Consider the following 16,842-nt stretch of genomic DNA (forward strand, 5'->3'; position numbering starts at 1 on the left):
TGTTAAATGTAGTTGTAGCTTATTAATTTTCATTGTGCATAGCATTTTTATATGAATATATAGCAATGCATTTATTCATGTTACTATTAGTGGGCATTTAAGCTGTTTACAGATTTTGGCTGTTATGTATCATGCAACTATAAACATCCTTGTATATATTTTCTTGGAGCACATATATATGTATTTCTAGGGGTGAAATTACTGGGTTATAGGGAATGTGTAAGCTCAATTAGTAGGTAATATTTCTATGAAATTACATCCTACTAGTAGTGTATGAGAAATGCAGTTGCTGCAAATATTGACCAAAACCATGGTATTGTTATTTCTTTTCATTTATATCTTTTTGGTCACTGTGTATTGATATCTCATTATGCTTTTATTTTTTTAATTTTGTGATGATTCAATGAGGTTGAGCACTTTCAAAAACATTTTTTGGTCATTTGGAAATCCTTTTATTTGAAGTATACTTATACAAATCTCTTTTAGTTTTGTTTAAATTTCTTTACTTTTTGCTTGTGCTGTTTATCTGTTTCTAACTGATTTTTAGGAAATCTTTATATACTTTTCATTTTTATGTATTATAAATATCTTCTTCTTCACTGTAGCTTGGCATTTCTCTATTAACTATGATAGAAAATTCTTAATGTTCATGCTATTTAATTTATTAGTCTTTTTCTTTGTGGCTTCTGGTATCTGTGCTCTGTTTAAGAATTTGTTTCTCTAAAACAAAAGTCACAATTTTCTTATATGTTATCTTATAGACACTTTATACTGTGTTTTATATTTAGATTTTATATTAATTATCTAGTGCTGCTATAACAAAGCAGAAGAAACTATGTCGCTTAAACACAGAAATTTATTTTCTAAATGTTCTGGAAGCTAGAAGTCGGAGATCAAGATATGGACAGGGTTGGTTCCTTTTGAAGGCAGTGAGGAAGAATCAGTTCTATGCCTTTCCATAGCTTCTGGTGATTTCCTGGCAATTTTTGGCCTTCCTGGGCATGTAGAACCATCTTCCTGATCTCTGCCTTCATCTTCACATGGTGTTTCCCTTATGTTCATGTCAGCGTCTAATTTCATCTTTTTAAAAGGACCCCCATCATATTGAATTAGGGCCTACCCTAATCCAGCATGACCACTTCTTAACTAATTACATCTACAATGACTCTATTTCCAAATAAGATCAAATTCTGAGGTACTAGGAGTTAGGACTTCAACACATTAATTTTGAGGGGATACAATTCAACCTATAACAGACTTAAGGTCTATCTATTACTGCTTTTTGTTAATGGTGAAAAGTATCTCTTTTCTTTCCTATGGATAAACCAACATCATTTATTGTTAAGGCATCTTTTTTACTGCTTTGTTCTCAATGCTGACTTATTCATAAATTTAAAATTTATAAATGTGTTACCTTCTTTCTGAATATAAGTTCAGGGAATCAATCACTGGAAGACTCAGTATTTTTAAGGTAATCTGCAAATTGATTAATCACAATAAAAAAATTTAATATGTTATTTTTTTGGTGGCAATTGGGAGGATTTACACAAGACAGAAATTTAACTATATTAAGACAGACTAATATTAGCACAATGATAGACAAATGGACCATTACATTCCTTCCTAAGTGTTTTATGTTTTTATGCTCTTAGAAAGAATTTTATGTTAAATTTTTATTTTCTAATTTTTTGCTTGCCTACATAATTGCAGGTGTTGACCTGGCATCCAGCTGCTATTTAAATTCACTGATTAACCCAAATAATTTTCCTGTAAATTATTTTGAATTTCTACATGTAAAATTATGTCATCTGCAAAAATGGCAACTTAATTTTTTCTTTCCATTCCTTATATATCTCAACTGCTTTTCTTGCCTATTACCTTGGCTAGGACTCCAGGACAATGTTAAATAGTATGGTAACAACATCCCTGTCTCATTTCTAATTTCAGGGTAAACACTTTTGATTAATCATCATTAAAGATGATGTTTGCAATAGAATTTTAATAGATATGATTTACCTATTCCTGGATATTTGTGTTCATTTTCTCTTTATACATAACAAATTAGCACAGACTTAATGGCTTAAAATAACACCTATTTATTAGCTCACAGTTCTGTAAGTCAGAAGTCCTGGGATTTCTGCTCTGGTTATCACAAGGTTGAAATTGTGGTATCAGTCACATGAATTTTCATCTGGAAGCTCTGGAAAAAAAAACTGCTCTGAAGCTTATTCTTATGTTTATCAGAATCTAGTCCTTCCTGGCTGTCAGCTGGGGGCAACCCTGAGTTGCTGGAGGCTGCCTGCATTCCTTGCCACATTGTGCTCTCCATCTTTAAGCCAGTATCTGGCTAACATGTCAAATCCTTATGCTTTGAATCTATATCTTTCCCAGTGTCTGACCTCTAAATCCAGATTTAGAGGGTTCGTGTGATTTGATAAGGCTTGCCCAGTTAATCTCCCCATTTTAGGGTCAACTGATTTGTTTTATATCTGCAAAATCCCATTTGCTACATAAAGTAACAAAATCATGGGAGTGATATCTCATCATATTCACAGGTTCAGTCCACATTCTAGAGGAAGAGATTATAGTGAGAATCATTTTAGAATTCTGCCTTAATTTCCTCCAGTGCTTAATATTTGCCTAATGACATAATCATTACATTCTTCTTTTTTTCTGAACTTCATGTGAAGAATTACATAGACTTATTTTTGCTGTTAAACCAAACTGGCATTTCTAGAATAGATTCACCTATTTGAGGTTTATTATTCTTTTTGTATCCTGATACATTTAATTTGATAAGAAGTTTAGAATTTTTTTCAACTTACAAACATAGTAATATTCTTTCCTTACTATAGCTTGTCAAGTTTTGGTATTAATAATGTGCTGGCTTCATATAATGTGTTGGGAAACTGTTTCTTCTTTTTCTATTCTCAGAATATTTTATACAGATTACTGACATTCTTTTATGATTTAAAAAAAATTAACCAATAAGCTCATTTTTAACAAGTGTAATTTATTTAATAGATATATAATTGTTCAGAATTTCTACTTTTTCATGTGTTTTCCCCCAAAATTGATATTATTCAAATTTTCAAATTTATTATCATTAAGTTGCTTATAATATGCTTATGTTATCAATGTAATGCTTACACAATCTATAGAAATGCCCATTTTTCATTCTTGATCTTAGAATCTTGTTCTTTTTTCCTTGATCAGATAAAAAACAAATTCTTTTTTTATTTTCTCTATTATATTTGTTTTATATTTTATTGATTTCTCCTTTTATTATTTTCTTTGTTCTACTTTCTTTCATTTTAATTTTCTTTTCTTTCCTTAACTTCCTGATATGTATGCTAAGATTATCATTTTTAGGCACAAACAGAAATTTTTAAAATGAGAATCATTATCATAATCAAGTTTTAGAAGAAATGGTGTAAATCTAAAGCCTAAATTCCTTTTGATTGATGCTTTAGTTTTATTGTGCATCCCACTCTGTGCTCTGGCTTTGCACTCCTGGACTGCTCTCCCAGATCTAGACCCACAGGTTCTCTTGGGTAAGTTTATTACATTATTCATATGTATTCTTAAATTTCTCATCAAGTTTATTTTTATATTCTATAGATTTTGTCCTTCAAATTAAAACTCATTCTCATTACCATAACTCCAACATTGAATTTCTCATTCTACACCAGTTCCTTCTGATTAAGCAAAATTTATTTTCTCTTGATCATATTATTAATTCATCTTCCTCAAACACTACTTTAATGTTACATGTTTGATTAATACAATGAAATTGATTTATGCTCATTCTTGTTCCTAGTAGTTTTTGCTTTTCTCGTTCCTAATATAAATTTTCCCTCATTTCTCTAATGATACCTATTTCTCTAACAGTATCATTTCTAACTACCCCATCCCTGTCATCCATCTTGATTACTTTTCCTTGTGAACAGAGATCATATATTTTAGTTTCCTTTCAGAACCAAGTAAAAACTAAACACATTGTTTTGTTGACAGCAAAATATATTTATTGATTACATTTTAAAAATCAGTGCATTAGTTATATCAGTTGAGCTGTCATGAGGACAATCAAGATAATATAATTTCTAAATTGAAATTTTGAACAGATACATGCACCCCAATGTTCATTGCAGCACTATTTACAATAGCCAGGACATGGAAGCAACCTAAATGTCCATCAACAGAGGAATGGTTAAAGAAGATGTGATACATATATGCAATGGGATATTACTCAGCCATAAAGAAGAATGAAATAATGCCATTTGCAGCAACATGGATGGACCTTGAGATTGGCATACTGAATGAAGTAAGTCAGACAGAAAAGGACAAACATCATACAATATAGCTTATATATGGAATATAAAAAAATGGCACAATTGAGCTTATTTACAAAACAGAAATAGAGTGACAGATGTAGAAGACAACATTATGGTTACCTGGGGGAAAGGGGAGGAGGGATCAATTGGGAGATTGGGATTGACATATACACACTATTACATAGAAAATAGATAATACGGACCTACTGTATAGCACAGGGAACTCTACTCAATACTTTGTAATGACCTATATGGGAAAAGAATCTAAAAAAGAGTGGATCTGTATATATATATATGTATAAATGATTCACTTTGCTGTATAGCAGAAATTTATACAATATTGTAAATCAAATATCCTCCATTAAAAATTTTAAAAAAATCAAATGTTACAGATATGGCTTGAAATTTTCAAGACTTCAGAAAGTTCTGGACTTAATTAGCTTCACTCTAAACAAATCACTTTAGGTTTGGATTCATCATATGGCAGTGGAGTGGAGAAATATGTAAAAAATGTTAGGTTTTCATCCCTTCTCCATTTCCCCTTCTTACAGAATCAGATGCTCCAAGGAGTGAGGAATTAGTTAATGCAAAAATTCAAAATGACAATCGACTACACTCTTTCCAGCGATGATTGTTTTTTTTCCAGAGACAATATTAAAAGGCATCAAGAGAGTCTTTCTCCCTTATTTTTAAAAATTTTTATTTTGTATTGGAGTATAGTTGTTTTACAACATTATGTTAGTTTCAGGTGTACAGCAAAGTGATTCAGTTATACATATACATGTATGTATTCTTTTTCCAATTCTTTTCCCATTTAGGTTATTACAGAATATTGGCAGAGTTCCCTGTGCTATACAGTAGATCTATCTTTTTAATTTTATTTTTAACATCTTTATTGGAGTATAATTGCTTTACAATGTTGTGTTAATTTCTGCTGTATAACAAAGTGAATCAGCTATATGTATACATATCTCCCCATATCCCCTCCCTCTTGTGCCTCCCTCCCACCCTCCCTACCCCACCCCTCTAGGTGGTCACAAAGCACCGAGCTGATCTCCCTGTGCTATACAGTTGCTTCCCACTAGCTATCTATTTTACATTTGGTAGTGTATATATGTCAATGCTACTCTCACTTCATCCAAGCTTACCCTTCCCCCACCACTCCCTTATTTTAGATGAAAAGGAAAATATGACTTTGGTCCCCATTCAGAATTTATTCTACTTTTTATAAGAACAATATGAATAACCTAAGTTTTGGGCATTCTTTCTTTTCTTTTGGGGCCAAAAGAAGAAAATAATGGCTTCCCATTTGGGAATAATCTAAATTTAGAAGCCCCAAATATTATCTTGATTTGTGTCTCTGTTATATTTACTTTACTGACAACTGAATTATTAATATAATATTTTTAAAGATTAACAAAAAATAGATGAAGAAAAGAATAAAAAGCTGTTACTTTGGACTGTTCAGTAACCTTAATAATAATAATAATAAATGTGTCTATGGAAGAGTGGATGTTTTTAACACTAGGAAATATTCACATATTTTACTGGAAGATAGTTGAATGTTTTCCCACTTCAGTATGCATAATGAATGCATTGTTTATAAAATAGAGTTTGAAGTGTGAGTAATAAATCATTATTAAATGCCTGAGTATGAAGAGGCAAAAAACAGTATGCTTCTAAAACATGAGGGAAGCTTACATATGTAATGGGAAAAGCAGAGTGCTGTGAGTTAGGATATCTGGATTAATGAGGCAATGTAACATTGTACAATTAGCAGTGATTTTGAAGGCACACACACACTATATACAAGGTAATTGAGGTTAGGAAAGTCAATTAAAAACTGAATCTCAGTTTTTAATCTGGAAAATGGTAATACTATTATCAAACCCACAGTGTAGATGCCACTTTAACAACGAGTGTTTATTTTTATTGGTTATTTCCTCAGTTCAACAACTTGATCAGTAGATTATAGAGGTTTTAGTGTATAGATACATTAAATAGAGCTACAGAAATAAATTTAAGGAAGTCCTTTTGGCTTGAAAGTGATCAGAAGTAAATAAAACAGTCAGGGATGAAATACCAAGCAGAGATTGAGGCAAACTAGACAAAGTAAGTTTAAGTTAGGGAACTGAGATAAGGAAAATAATAGAGCAGGAGTCTGAGATAGACTGGAATGCAGGACAAATGGATGTTAGGTAAAATTTGTACTAAGGAAGAAAATAAATGATGGAATGAATGTGTGAATGATAGAAAGCAAACTGCATCCAAGGAAACAGACTAAATAGTGAAAAATAATTCTACTAATCCTACTGCTTGTTGAATTTGTTTTTTTTTTTTTTTTGCTTGCTTGTTTGATGGGGCAAATTGGTATGTTCATGTGCCACTCCCCCTGGAGTTACTGTCTGTGCTTCCACCTCTGGTTAGGTATTTTGTTAGTCCATCTGTAGACTCTTCCCTTGTTTCATTTGTTTATTCACTTTTTCTCTAAATATTTGTTTAAGTATTTTGTGTTGGGCATTGTAACCTTAAAAGAGATAATCGCTGCCCTTATAAGGGGTGTCAGGCAATAAACATAATCAATATATAAAAGCTTTTATGCATGTTGGAAGATAATTTGATTTGTTCTTTGGAGAAGAAAAACCAAGGTTGTATCAAGGGGACTTCAACTGTAAATAGGTTGGTCAAGGATGGCCTCCTAAGGAGGTAAGCTAATTTTCAAAGTACATGAAGTATAGTCATGCATATATATAGATGAGGCTTCCAGAAAAAGAGATTAAGAAAATAGGTAGAGGACCCCAGGACCTATCTCTAAAACTAAAAACCATAAAACTACTAGAAGAAAACATAGACAGTAAACTCTTTAACATCAGTCTTAGAAACATCTTTTTTTAATATGTTTCCTCAAACAAGGGAAACAGAAGCAAAAATGAAACAAATGGACTACATCAAACTAAAAAGTTTTTACACAACAAAAGAAACCATCAACAAAACAAAAAGCAGCCTATTGAAGGGAGAATATATTTGCAAATGATATATCCAATAAAGGGTTTATATTCAAAACATATAAAAAACTTATAAAAATCAACATAAAAAAAAACAACCCCATTAAAAAATGGGCAGAGGATCTGAATAGACATTTTTCCAAAGAAGACATACAGATGGCCAACAGACATAAGAAAAGTTGCTCGGCATTACTAATCATCAGGAAAATGCAAGTCAAAACCACAGTGAGATACCTCCTCACACCAGTTAAAATGACTATCATGAAAAAGGCAACAAATAACAAGCATTGTCAAGGATGTGGAGAGAGGGGAGCACTTGTGCACTCTTGATGGGATTGTAAATTGATGCAGCCACTAAGGAAAACAGTATTGAGGTTCTTCAAAAAGTTAAAATTAGGACTGCCATATGATCCAGCAATTTCACTTCTCATATTTATCTGAAGAAAACAAAACGCTAATTTAAAAAAACACATGCACGGGCTTCCCTGGTGGCGCAGTGGTTGAGAGTCCGCCTGCCGATGCAGGGGACACGGGTTCATGCCACGGTCCCGGAAGATCCCACATGCAGTGGAGTGGCTGGGCCTGTGAGCCATGGCTGCTGAGCCTGCACGTCCGGAGCCTGTGCTCCACCACGGGAGAGGCCACAACGATAAGGGGCCCGTGTACCGCAAACAAAACAAAAAAAAGAAAGAAAAAAAACCACACATGCACTTTAACATTCACTGCAACATTATTTACAATAGCCAAGATATGGAAGCAATCTACGTTCATTGATAGACAAATGGATAATGAAGAGGTGGTATACATGCAAAATGGAATATTACTCAGATGTAAAAAAAATCTTGCCATTTATGACAACATGGACGGATCTAGAGGATATTATGCTAAGTGAAATAAGTCAGACAGACAGACAAATACTGCATGGTCTCTCATATTTGGAATCTAAGAAACAAAACAAACAAACAAATAAAACAAAACAAAAATAGACTCATTGATACAGGGAAAAAATGTGTGGTTGCCAGAAGGAGCACAGCAGGAGGGTAGACAAAATAGGTGTAGAGCATTAAGAGGTACAAATCTGTAGTTATAAAATAAATAAACTATGAAGATGTAATGTATAGCATAAGGAATATGGTCAATAATATTGTAATAACTTTGTATGGGGACAGATGGTTACTACAGTTATTGTGATGATCATTTTAAAATGCATGAAAATGTCAAATCATTACACAGTACCCCTGAAACTAACATAACATAGTATGCCAAGTATATTCATTTTTTTAAAAAAAAATTAATTAGATGAGATAAAGTCAGAAAAATACCAGGAGAGTAAATTGTGTAGAACCTTACAAGCCATCCTAAGGACTTCGCCATTCATTCTGAATGAAATAGAATGTTGGAGGATTCTGAGCAGAGAGAGCATATTATGATAAACGTTTTAAAAGATTACTTTGGTTATTACGTTAAGAATAGATGCCAGATGGGGGAAAGGACAGAAACAGAGAAAGAATTTTAGAGACTATTGCAAGAATCCAGAGAAGAGATAACGTGGTTTGGCCCCAAGTGATAGCAGTGAGGTACTGACAAGGGATCAGAATATGAAACCCACATGATTTCTTGACAGATTGGACATAATATGTGAGAGAATAAGTAGAATCAATGATGATTCTTAGAGGTTTTTTTGTTTGTTTGTTTGTTGTTTTTCTGTTTTGTTTTGTTTTGCTTTGCTTTGTTTTTTTGGCCTAAGCAGCAGGTAGAACAGGTTTGAGAATTAAGATCAAGAATTCAGTTTTGGAGATATTAAATCCGAGATTAAATTTGAGATGTATATTAAATTCCCAATGGTGATATTGAGTTGGCAGTTGAATATACAAGTCTGGGGTTCAGAGTAGTGATCTGGGATAAAGATATGACTCTGGGCATTATAAGCTTTAATACTGTCAAAGGAGTGTATGTAAATAGAGAAGAGATCCAAGGACTGAGCCGTGGGGCACTTCAGTGTTAAGAGGTTGGGAGGAAAGTAAAAATCACTAGAAACAAGACAGGAAGGGATATTAGTGAGGTTAAGGTAAGAGGAAAACCAAACATTTGTGATTTCCTGGAATCCAAGTGAAAAATGAGTTTCCAGCAGTAGATAGTGATCAATTCTCCCAAATATTGCAGATGGGGTTTATAATATGAGAACTGAAAATTGGCCAGTAGATTTAGAAAACTGATGTGATCACCACAATAGCAGCTTCAGTGGAGTTTTGTAGGCAAAAGTTGAATTGCAGTAAGGTTGCACTTTCTAAAGTTGGGCTGCCTTCTTATCTTTAGGGATTTGGATAAATTTTAAGTAAGGTAAGGGAGAGGTTACAGTGAGAAATATTTGTTTATTTCCTTTCAAAGCCAATAGTTATAAAGGGATGACATTTGGCTGTCATTTAGGATCTCTGAATGCAGTTTTCAAATAGCTGTCTATCACTACCACAGATTTTTGAGTGAAATATGCAAATATGATACTTTAGGAAAAATACGATCTGTTTTTTATTATAAGGGTTTTGTTTCATTTTTGTTTGGTTGGGTTTTTTTGTTTTGTTTTGTTTTGTTTTTTTGCGGTACGCGGGGCTCTCACTGTTGTGACCTCTCCCATTGCGGAGCACAGGGTCCGGACGCTCATGGGCCCAGCCACTCCACAGCATGAGGGATCTTCCCAGACCGGGGCACGAACCCGTGTCCCCTGCATCCGCAGGCAGACTCTCAACCACTGCACCACCAGGGAAGCCCTGGTTGGTTGTTTTTTGACTCTACCTCCAATAGAATCTCTTGGTGATCTAGGGAGAAAACTTGGAGGTATAAGCAAAATACTTGCCTTTGCTAAATAAAATATTTTCCTAATGTAAGGGAAGCAGCCTCTTTGCTATTCTGTAATTGGTTTAATGTAAGTGGTGACAGTAGGTAATATTAAGAAAAGCATTCAAAGGAAAACTCATGCAAATTGAGTTTCTTCTTAAGGCAACAGAAATCCATGTAAATTTATTTATCATGTTGCTCACTCTGATTCTTATCAAGTTTTATTAGGTTTGTAAGGGAAGTGAGATGGAGGAGGATGTTTCCTTTGGAATAATGAGAACCAAAACCCCATGTAATTGCATCAAACAACTAAGGAGCTAGAACTTCTGAAATGTTAACTGTAATGTCTAGAATTTCAATTTTAAAAAGAATTTCAAAATCCCATGAAAAAATATCAGAGCATATCACCATGGAAGCATGAGATTTTAACTGACACTTAAGCTTCAATTTCTAGCAATATAATTCAATAAATGTCCTTGATTTTGACTATCCATATCACTCTTACTAATTCTTGGGGCTGGTTATGGGGATTCAGGATGAGGGGTCGTCTAGAGGTGACTAACTTCCTCCAGTGTTCAACAAATGTATATGAATTAAGAAAAACAAATTAATAGTGTTTGCTTAGAGTTCAGACTTAACCCCATTCTTTTCTCATTTACGCTTCTCTCACTTTCCATCATTTCAAGTCCTCCCTCAACCCCTGCCTAGTCCAGAGTGGTTTTCTCTCAGGGTTCACTCAATCTCAGCTTGCTTCATTTCTCAGCACTTTTTTCTTCCTGAAATCCCAGCAGACTTATAGCCATTCCCTTCTGTTCTCCCACTTCCCCACATTCTAAGGTCCCATATAGCTTCTTTATAATTCTCTAATAGGCACAAATACACTTAGAATTCTTGTTCCTCTCCTTAAAGGACCAATCAAGGAGTAGATGTCTAGTTTTTGTTTGGGGGTTTTTTCCTTGTACTAATAGGTTGACATACTAAGTTAGCCATAAAAATAACTATAGTTGTAGTAGGCTTTATGTTAAACATTTTTTACTAAAACCTGGCACAAGCAATCTTTCGGTAAATTGAATAATATTTTCTATTAATACGTATTGTCAAATTTTGACCTGATCAGGATGACTGTGTTATTTTGGCAATAATTTGTTAGTAAAATATTAACAGTGGCATTCAATTCACTGAATCATGAAACCTTAGTGATGTAAGGGACTTTATGTGTCATCAAACTCAATGCCCCTCATTTCACCATTGTGGAAAAATAAGGTTAGAGGTGTAAATGACTTGTGGAAGTTTCCTTAACCAGATCTGACATCTTTTAATAGTTGGTTCAGTATACTTTCTGGTGGCTCAGGTATTCAGGTTCTTGCCCAGGTTTGTAGAAATGGAAGTTCTTTACCTCACTGGAAGAATGCTTAACATTTTAAAACACTTAATTCATTTTATTAGAATCAGTTTTAATCATTTTTGTTCCAGGTCATATACCTTTCTTGGGCATCTATGCATTGTCAGTATAAGTAATGACCTTAGTTTAGAAAGGTAGTGTCGGGCAGTTGCAAGACCATCAGGATGTGCTATTTCTTTCAGGGTATAAGATGGAAGCTGAGTTGACCTAGCAAAACTTCTCTAGTCTCAGCAAATAAGGGGTTTCTTTTTCTCCTCTGCGCCTGCTTGAATTACAAACGACTCCTTGAAGCATCTGTTTTCACTAAGTTTGACAGCCAGGAAGGAAGGTTCACAATTTCAGCAGCTGTTATTTGTTTTTTTCCTTTACCGAGATGAGCAGCGAGATCACAGTGTCTAGAGATTTGTTTGATTACTCAGCAGGACAGTAGGAGCTAAAGCAGAAAGACCATAGAAAGCATGAGAAGGGAGGGGAAGGCATGACGTGAGCGAACATCAGAAAAGCACTGTTTGGTAAGTAGGATCCCAAAATAAAGTTTACTCCAATGACACGGGGACCAGAGGGAAGATTACTAATGCAAAATAGCTAAAATCAAGGGCTGATTCCAGGGCACATATTAACATTTATAGTATATAAACTGAGTCCCAGACATCTTCATTTCCAAAGCAGAGTTTTATGTTATTGGACAGTAGGTTGACAAACATTCTGTAACTCAGTGTCCTCTGTTTTAAACAACTATTAATAAATTCCAAGTGGGGGCGTGTATGTTTCCAAATGGCTTTAAAACAGAATATTTGCTGCCTGGCTTAACAAGGGATTGAGAGATAAGTTTGGGACCCAGGATGTGAAAAAGCAACCCAAAGGCAGAGAATAAAAGTGCAGAGCTGAGATGAGCAGAAGATTCAGGAAAGATGCAGAGAAAAGCAGGGTACCAAAGTCAGCACTGAGAAAATGTAAGCAAATGAGCCTGCTAGAAAAAAAATAGAAGCCCAAACCACTCAGCTTTCTCAGAGGAAAACATACGCATAACATTCAGTAAAGTGTGAGGAACTAATGACCTATTCCTCAGGAGTGGAGACCCTGAGCATGAAATCACAAAATTTGTTTCTGTGCATCAACCCAACTCATGAGACAGGGAAAAGCAGTATATCTCTGTGCAGATTAGAAATGAAATCTGAAGAGTACAAGACAGACAGGGAAAGAAGGTCCAAATCAAAGTGGAAACATTATGAGAAAAATTGTCTCTCCTGAAGACGTACCAGAGAATGTTGAGATATGTTTTGTAAGCAACAATACTATTAAAATTATAGTTAATATAAAGAACCCTATTTTCAAACAACCATAAACAAAACAATTGATGGTTGTTTGCCCATTGCAGAAGTAGAAAGTGTCGGAGGAGGGTTTGAAGGGAATGGAAAAGTAACTTTTTCTCATCAACTAACATTGTGAAGATATCAAAACAAAGCAGATACTGCATGACCCTTTTAAGGGGGAATTTAATTTTAGCTAAGTGGATTTTTTTCAGTTTTCTATTCAATCTTTAAAACGAAATATTTTCTTTAAAAAAAAAGAAATCTTTATCTTCAATGTGGGTCACAGTGACCTTAAATTATTTATTCTTTGTAGAACAAAAGAGTGCTCAATGCCATGAATGGAAACTGTAGAAATTTGCTAATGTTTTATAGGAGGTCTTGATAACAGAATTCTTAAAACTAAGAGCAGTTTTAAAACTGAGTTTTTGCTAACGAAAATAGTGCTGCACACATTTTGACAGGGAGAGAAACATGGCCCGGGTTTTATCAGACTTTCAATGTTTGCTTGACATAATTCAATTTATTGGCAAATTAGATCAATAAGTTTTGAGAAACTTTTCCTGTCCTCCTTTAATTTTGATTATTTTGATTAAATACAAATTATTAGTCAAAGACTATCTTGATTTTATAAAATAGAAGTGACTTCTTTAGGGAAAAAGTAACAAAACTGTAGTATTGACAAAATAAATGGGTGAATAAAAATTCTAATAGGGTTGATGTTGTGGAGACAGGTATGTTTCAATTCAGAGATACTTATTTCAAGGCAGAATAATACATGTTGGTTTAGTAATATTACATATGTCAAAATCCATGTAGTATTACTTGGTACCTAGGAGATACTTGAAGTCAAATTCTGGGAAAGTTATGTCCTACCAAGTGGCAGATAGGAAATATTTATTTTATAAATTTTTCAAAATGTCCAGCTGATGGAGCATCTTATAGGAGAAAGAAATTCAATGAGTTTATGATCACTTCAAAATAAATTTTTGGATATATTTATACATGAAGAATATACAAGAACAATTTGAATGGTTATATCTGATGATGAAATTATGGATGATTTTTTATTCTTTGTGTTATTCTTTATTTTTATTTCTTTCTATACGTTTCTTCCGCTTGTTTTGTATTAAAAGTATAACATTAAACATTTTCCAAACTGGTCACCTATTTGGTCCATCTAAACCTGAAAAACTAGAGTCACTATTGAATCACATTAACTCAAACTTCACTGGTTAAAACTTTTAGTATGGTTTTAGTCATATTATGTTAGTTTATGCTAAGATAAAAAATCATCTAAAAATATCAGTGGCTTTAAAACAGAAAACATTTATTTCCCAAGGGTAAGGCCTTATTCACTATTGTACCTAAAATGATGGCACACAGTAGAGTCTCAATAAAATTTTGTTGAATAAATAAAACACACACATGCACTCCCCCATTCTCTGCCCCCTCCCCCCAGATTACCCTCCTCACAATTGATTGGCTCAGCCTTCCAGGATGCTTAGATATTATCTCCATATAAACATACTACCCTATTCATTGTAAACTAGGAGAACCATGGAGAATTGTGTACGGGTTCCATAACTCTTCCTCCTAGACATAACACATATAGTTTCTGCTTGCATATCATTGCTCAAAATTAGTGGCAGGATATAACTCAAAGAGCATGTGCGTCTAAGGAGAAGAGGACAAGAATTCTTGTGAGGACTTTAGTCATTTTTACCAGAATTAACATTTGTAAGTTTAAAAATATATATACTCTAATGAGCATCAGTATTGAAGTTTAGTGGCTCAATGAGCAATTTAAAATTTAATGTAATTTGGCCAGTGGTGGGGATGGAGCAACATACAACCAGTCAGTAATTCCATAAAGAGTAAAAGTGATTCATTCATCAGAAGAAGGTCAATGTTATATTGAAGAATTATATATAGAAAGCAATTAGTCAGACATTCCTGGACAAATAAGAGGAATCATAAGAGGAATGGTTCCTTCAAAACTTTCTGAGATTAACTCAAATTCATATATAATGTGGACAATGACACTTCTAGTTTACCTCTAAATTTACACATATGTGTTCCTTTAAAAGATATCAGTTTTCCTGGGCCTGAAGGGGTCATGCCTACAGGTAAGGAAAAAACTGCATGATGCTACATTGAGTGTTCTTTCAGTTTATAATAGTAGTTCCCTGTAGTAGAATTTACAGAAGATTGTTGTAAAAGAGGTATATATCAGGTATCCTGACAGAACTCACTAAGTCTTTGCCTCTGGTGGGAAAGCTGCTAAATTTATATAAGCCTTAATTTGCCAGTGAATATATGACCAGATTTTTCCCAAAATCACAGTGGAAATTTGAGATTTGTGGAATATTGGAAAATATTATAAACTTGAAGAAGAGTTACATTTCCCCTACATTTCAACTTGTTTTAATGTGAACCTGCTGTGATTTCTACTTCCTACCATATTGTTATACATTTAATAACATGCCTAGATGTAATATATTTTGTAATCACATAATCATTTTATGTCTTAAAGAAATGTAAAATAAAACAGCAGGATACCCTAATATAAGAGCAAGAATTCATGTTTGTAAAGAATAGATAGTTCTAGAAACGTTCTCTATCTGAAAGAGCTTAAATACTCCCAGCCACTCAGAAACATATACACAACCCCACACTACCACCATTCCATACATGCATCACAAAATTCTATAAATCTTCACCAAGAAAAGGACTCTAGGTATTCTAAGTGGCAAATAATTAGTCAATACTAAAATATTTTTATTTTATACTATATAGTAGTCAATATAGAATTCTTATTATATGTATGCCTCCCTGATCAATTTAAATTGTAAGGAACATTTTTTACTTGTTTCATATTTCATTTTTGGGTGATCACTGTATTTATCATAAACCTTTTTTTTTAAACATCTTTATTTACAATGTTGTGTTAGTTTCTGCTGTATAACAAAGTGATTCAGCTATACGTATATATGTATCCCCATATCTCCTCCCTCTTGATTCTCCCACCCTCCCTATGCCACCCCTCTAGGTGGACACAGAGCACCGAGCTGATCTTCCTGTGCTATGCGGCTGCTTCCCACTAGCTATCTATCTTATATTTGGTAGCATATGTCAGTGCTACTCACTCACTTCATCCCAGCTTACCCTTCCCCCTCGCCATGTTCTCAAGTCCATTCTCTACATCTGCGTCTTTATTCCTGTCCTGCCCCTAGGTTCTTCAGAACCATTTTTTTTTCTTTAGATTCCATATATATGTGTTAGAATATGGAATTTGTTTTTCTCTTTCTGATTTACTTCACTCTGTATGACAGACTCTAGGTCCATCCACCTCACTACAAATAACTCAATTTTGTTTCTTTTTATGGCTGAGTAATATTCCATTGCATATATGTGCCACATTTTCTTTATCCACACACCTGTCGAGGGACACTTAGGTTGCTTCCATGTCCTGGCTACTGTAATAGTGCTGAAATGAACACTGTGGTACATGACTCTTTTTAAATTATGGTTTTCTCAGAGTATATGCCCAGTAGTGGGATTGTTGGGTGGTATGGTAGTTCTATTTTTAGCTTTTTAAAGAACATCCATACTGTTCTCCATAGTGTCTGTATCAATTTATATTCCTACAAACAGTGCAAGAGGGTTCCATTTTCTCCACACCTTCTCCAGCATTTATTGTTTGTACATTTTTTGATGATGGCCATTCTTACTCATACTAGGTGATACCTCATTGTAGTTTTGATTTGCATTTCTCTAATGATTAGTGATGTTGAGCGTCGTTTCATGTGTTTGTTGGCAATCTGTGTATCTTCTTTGGAGAAATGTCTATTTAGGTCTTCTGCCCATTTTTGGATTGGGTTGTTTGTTTTTTTGATATTGAGCTGCATGAGCTGCTTGTGAATTTTGGAGATTAATCCTTTGTCAGTTGTTTCATT

The sequence above is a fragment of the Stenella coeruleoalba genome (genome assembly GCF_951394435.1).
Source record: "Stenella coeruleoalba genome assembly, chromosome: 5".
Classification (NCBI taxonomy): Eukaryota; Metazoa; Chordata; class Mammalia; order Artiodactyla; family Delphinidae; genus Stenella; species Stenella coeruleoalba.